The sequence below is a fragment of the Rhineura floridana genome, chromosome 10 (assembly GCF_030035675.1).
Source record: "Rhineura floridana isolate rRhiFlo1 chromosome 10, rRhiFlo1.hap2, whole genome shotgun sequence".
Taxonomy (NCBI): domain Eukaryota; kingdom Metazoa; phylum Chordata; class Lepidosauria; order Squamata; family Rhineuridae; genus Rhineura; species Rhineura floridana.
In genome coordinates, this window is record NC_084489.1 from 45,958,242 (window position 1) to 45,964,357 (window position 6,116).

The following is a 6,116-nucleotide window of genomic DNA, read 5'->3' on the forward strand; positions in this document are numbered from 1 at the left end:
GCAGAGATGGCGTCTGCCTAATATTCACCTATTAGGGGTGTACATCAGTGCATATCCCAAATAGTGAGGCAAATGAAGGTAAATTAGGTCATGATCTCGTGTTCCTGAGTTGAACTGTGCTGTAAATAAGGTATGTCAAGACAGGTCAGCGAGTCCCCATCTTCCAAGTAACTCCGCTACCTCAGTTTTTCCAAAATGTTAAAAACACCTCCCCTTTTTTCTTTTCTGAGAATCAAACCAAGCTGACTGGGGAAACATACAGAGCTCAAGAGGGGAGATGACGGAAAGGCAGGGGGAATCTTTTATGCTGATGAACAGGTCTAGTTTTTAATCACAGTGCATTACTTTACCAATGCACTGCAGTCAAAAGCCTCTCACAGAGCTATAATTTCCCATTTCCTGGGAAGAGGAATGGACTGTTAAACCACTCTGGAAATTGTAGCTCTATGAGGAGAAGAGGGGTCTCTTAACAACTCTCAGCACTCTTAACAAGCTACAGTTCCCAGGATTATTTGGGGGAAGTCATGACTGTTTAAAGTGAAATGATACTGCTTTAAATGTATAGTGCAGATGGGGCCACAGTGATTTCGGGGAGGGGATGTTGAAGTAAATATAGTTGTCGTTCACATGGATCATCATTCTCCTCTCAGTTTAGGCTGTATGTATTTCATATTAAACATGAATCACATTTGAATGCCCATCTGTATGATGGGTCAAAATGATTAAATTATGCTTACCCATCTGTCATTTCAAAACCTTTCCTCGGTGTCAATTACTTTTCTGTGAGATCCTCGACATCTTGCCTTTTGTCCCAGGGAACAATAGTTAAATCTATTCAGGAGGATCAGCTCAACTCTAGAATCATTCAGCACTGCTCCACTCTTCATTTGTATTGCTGGAGCTTATGACATGTATTGAACTTCTATCCATTCTTCAGGTACAGATAATTTCTTCGTTCTCTAACATCAATAAAGGTCATCACAGTAGTGAGTACTTAACCAATTGATCCTTCTTCTCCTATTACACAAAATGAAAGCTTAGCATTAGCTGCCAGGAACGGCTGGGTTAGAAGCAGAAATCCACAGCTTTATCCATAGCTGCCCTGCTTAATGAGCCACCAGGGCAACAAGCTGGAACATTATCTAGAGTCCAGAGCTTGGAAAAGTTACTCTTTTGAACTACAACTCCCATCAGCCCAATCCAGTGGCCATGCTGGCTGGGGCTGATGGGAGTTGTAGTTCAAAAAAGTAACTTTTCCAAGCTCTGATCTAGACAGTAAAGGATTCCCATTTGCTAGATTTACTCTGTCCACTCAGGCTGGTCATTGGCTCCTCTCGACAGGAAAAGCAAGAAAGTTAAGAGTATATTTACCTGACATGCATTCCCCTTGTCACGTGATTCTCATGAAATATAGTTTGTCAGAATGATGCCAAGAAGCATGGTCAGCCCTATCATTAGGTACAGTGAGGCAGGTGCTTCAGGAAGGCTTCTTGAAAAGGCAGCAAACTGTTTTGTATTGTATTTTTACTGCCAGGGAGGTGGGGAGAGGTGCTAGTGGGATTTTTGGCCAGCCTTGGGTACTATACCCCTTGACTGGAGGTGGGAGCATTTCCCACTCTCCTTCAGACAGCCAAATATTTTGGACTGGCCAACAAGCAAATTCTAGAGGGAAGAAGAACATTCTAGAGTCTTCCTTTGTGGTGTCAGTTGCGCTGTTTCCTCGTCAACAGCATTCAGATATTGTTTAACAAGATAGCTGGGCAAGGTGAACCAGTTATATATTTTCAAACATGAATAATAGTACAGTGGTTGCAAGGGTTTTGCACTTGCCAACATGCAACAAGATTTTGTATTAAAGAGGAGTTAAAAACCCATTCAGTCATTGTGATCAAATGACCTCTGAAAAATATACAGAGGCTAGCACAAGAAATACTGTGTGTTACTAAAACCTTTATCTGGTGAATGGAAGCAGCTGGAAGCACATATGAATTCTGTATTGCAGTTGCACAATAGTAATTAGGAGCATCCAGTGGTGATGTATCTTCTCCACAAATCTTCTGGGTGATTGTGATTGAAGATTAAATAATGCACTCTGGAGGGATTAATTTTTTCTGTGGCAAATAATTATACTTGCTGAAGTAAATAGCCTGATTCATCAAACTGAGACATTGATTATTATAAGGAATTCATCTGAGTCTATCATGTTTTGAAGCAGTAGCATCCATACCTAGCCCAAATATGCATTTTGAATCTTTCTTCTGTAACAGTGAGGTGTGATGTTTTTAGAAACAGATCTGTACTTTATTAGTGATTCTGAGCAACAAACTAATTATGCCACTTGCTCAGACATGTCAAGATGGTTTGTTGGCCTAGTCTAACAATTAATGTGTTTTGGTACTGCTTTTAATACCCCCCACCCATCCTTCAGCTGCAAATGCCATGTTTGGCATAAAAAGAATTAATACTGTGTATTTTAAAAGTCAGTGTGCTTCGATAAGATCAGTCAGTTATTCAGTTGGGATTATTATACATAAAATCTTCCTATCAGCACACAGTTACATTGATTGTTTCCAATAGTGAGATCTGTCAGCCACAATTTACTATTATGTCCATATAACAGGACTGATGCTCACATGCATGCACATCATGTGCAATCACATTCCTCAGTGATTTACAGCTGAATTATGCTGGCACTTAAAATTAAAAAGGTAGCAGAGCAGCTTTTAAACTGACTGAGGGGGGAAACCCGACAGGAGCTGAGAAAGGTCCGGTTCGGAATAAACCTCCCCCCTGGGATAAAAACCAAAGAAATGATGAAATTTTAAAAGGGGTAGGCCTAGAAGTAGGCATTGTGAGAGCAGGGGCACAGGATATAAATTCAGAAGAGCAAAATTACCACAGGCCTAACCACAAGTGCCAAAGACACTTGAAGAGAGACACTGCTTACAAGTGCCTGTACGCTAATGCTAGGAGCCTCCGAACCAAGATGGGAGAACTGGAGTGCTTGGTCTTAGAGAAGAGCATTGATATAGTGAGCATAACGGAGACCTGGTGGAATGGAGAAAACCAGTGGGATACGGTTATCCCTGGATATAAACTATATCGGAAGGACAGGGAAGGACGTATTGGTGGCGGAGTCGCTCTATACGTGAAAGAAGGCATTGAATCCAGCAAGCTGGAAACCCCAAAAGAGGCAGACTCCTCCACAGAATCGTTGTGGGTGGTGATACCGTGCCCCAGGAGGGACTTAATACTGGGAACGATCTATCGTCCCCCTGATCAAAATGCTCAGGGAGACCTTGAGATGAGATATGAAATTGAGGAAGCATCCAAACTAGGAAAGGTGGTAGTAATGGGTGACTTCAACTACCCGGACATAGACTGGCCGCATATGTGTTCCAGTCATGACAAAGAAGCAAAGTTTCTAGATATTCTAAATGACTATTCCCTAGATCAGTTGGTCATGGAACCGACCAGAGGGACGGCAACCCTGGACTTAATCCTCAGTGGGGACCGGGACCTGGTGCGAGATGTAAGTGTTGTTGAACCGATTGGGAGCAGTGACCACTGTGCTATTAAATTAAACATACATGTAACTGGCCAATTGCCAAGAAAATCCAACGCGGTCACATTTGACTTCAAAAGAGGAAACTTCACAAAAATGAGGGGATTGGTAAAAAGAAAGCTGAAAAACCAAGTCCAGAGGGTCACATCACTCGAAAATGCTTGGAAGTTGTTTAAAAACACTATATTAGAAGCTCAACTGGAGTGCATACCGCAGATCAGAAAAGGTACCGCCAGGGCCAAGAAGATGCCAGCATGGTTAACGAGCAAAGTCAAGGAAGCTCTTAGAGGCAAAAAGTCTTCCTTCAGAAAATGGAAGTCTTGTCCGAATGAAGAAAATAAAAAAGAACACAAACTCTGGCAAAAGAAATGCAAGAAGACAATAAGGGATGCTAAAAAAGAATTTGAGGAGCACATTGCTAAGAACATAAAAACCAACAACAAAAAATTCTATAAATACATTCAAAGCAGGAGACCATCTAGGGAGGTGATTGGACCCTTGGATGATAAGGGAGTCAAAGGTGTACTAAAGAACGATAAGGAGATTGCAGAGAAGCTAAATGAATTCTTTGCATCTGTCTTCACAGTGGAAGATATAGGGCAGATCCCTGAACCTGAACTAACATTTGCAGGAAGGGATTCTGAGGAACTAAGACAAATAGTGGTAACGAGAGAGGAAGTTCTAAGCTTAATGGACAATATAAAAACTGACAAATCACCGGGCCCGGATGGCATCCACCTGAGAGTTCTCAAAGAACTCAAAGGTGAAATTGCTGATCTGCTAACTAAAATATGTAACTTGTCCCTCGGGTCCTCCTCCGTGCCTGAGGACTGGAAAGTGGCAAATGTAACACCAATCTTCAAAAAGGGATCCAGAGGGGATCCCGGAAATTACAGGCCAGTTAGCTTAACTTCTGTCCCTGGAAAACTGGTAGAAAGTATTATTAAAGCTAGATTAACCAAGCACATAGAAGAACAAGCCTTGCTGAAGCAGAGCCAGCATGGCTTCTGCAAGGGAAAGCCCTGTCTCAGTAACCTATTAGAATTCTTTGAGAGTGTCAACAAGCATATAGATAGAGGTGATCCAGTGGACATAGTGTACTTAGACTTTCAAAAAGCGTTTGACAAGGTACCTCACCAAAGGCTTCTGAGGAAGCTTAGCAGTCATGGAATAAGAGGAGAGGTCCTCTTGTGGATAAGGAATTGGTTAAGAAGCAGAAAGCAGAGAGTAGGAATAAATGGACAGTTCTCCCAATGGAGGGCTGTAGAAAGTGGAGTCCCTCAAGGATCGGTATTGGGACCTGTACTTTTCAACTTGTTCATTAATGACCTAGAATTAGGAGTGAGCAGTGAAGTGGCCAAGTTTGCTGACGACACTAAATTGTTCAGGGTTGTTAAAACAAAAAGGGATTGCGAAGAGCTCCAAAAAGACCTCTCCAAACTGAGTGAATGGGCGGAAAAATGGCAAATGCAATTCAATATAAACAAGTGTAAAATTATGCATATTGGAGCAAAAAATCTGAATTTCACATATACGCTCATGGGGTCTGAACTGGCGGTGACCGACCAGGAGAGAGACCTCGGGGTTGTAGTGGACAGCACGATGAAAATGTCGACCCAGTGTGCGGCAGCTGTGAAAAAGGCAAATTCCATGCTAGCAATAATTAGGAAAGGTATTGAAAATAAAACAGCCGATATCATAATGCCGTTGTATAAATCTATGGTGCGGCCGCATTTGGAATACTGTGTACAGTTCTGGTCGCCTCATCTCAAAAAGGATATTCTAGAGTTGGAAAAGGTTCAGAAGAGGGCAACCAGAATGATCAAGGGGATGGAGCGACTCCCTTACGAGGAAAGGTTGCAGCATTTGGGGCTTTTTAGTTTAGAGAAAAGGCGGGTCAGAGGAGACATGATAGAAGTGTATAAAATTATGCATGGCATTGAGAAAGTGGATAGAGAAAAGTTCTTCTCCCTCTCTCATAATACTAGAACTCGTGGACATTCAAAGAAGCTGAATGTTGGAAGATTCAGGACAGACAAAAGGAAGTACTTCTTTACTCAGCGCATAGTTAAACTATGGAATTTGCTCCCACAAGATGCAGTAATGGCCACCAGCTTGGATGGCTTTAAAAGAAGATTAGACAAATTCATGGAGGACAGGGCTATCAATGGCTACTAGCCATGATGGCTGTGCTCTGCCACCCTAGTCAGAGGCAGCATGCTTCTGAAAACCAGTTGCCGGAAGCCTCAGGAGGGGAGAGTGTTCTTGCACTCGGGTCCTGCTTGCGGGCTTCCCCCAGGCACCTGGGTGGCCACTGTGAGAACAGGATGCTGGACTAGATGGGCCACTGGCCTGATCCAGCAGGCTCTTCTTATGTTCTTATGTTCTAATGCGTGATCTCCTTCCACTGGAAAAAATTCATGGAAGAAAATACATAGGCTGTGTGAACAGACTAATTCAATTAGCTAACAGGCCTTGTATTTTTCCTGTAAGAACATATAAGAAAATAAAATAGATGAATCAATTCAAAAAATGCATCAATAAACTAGGT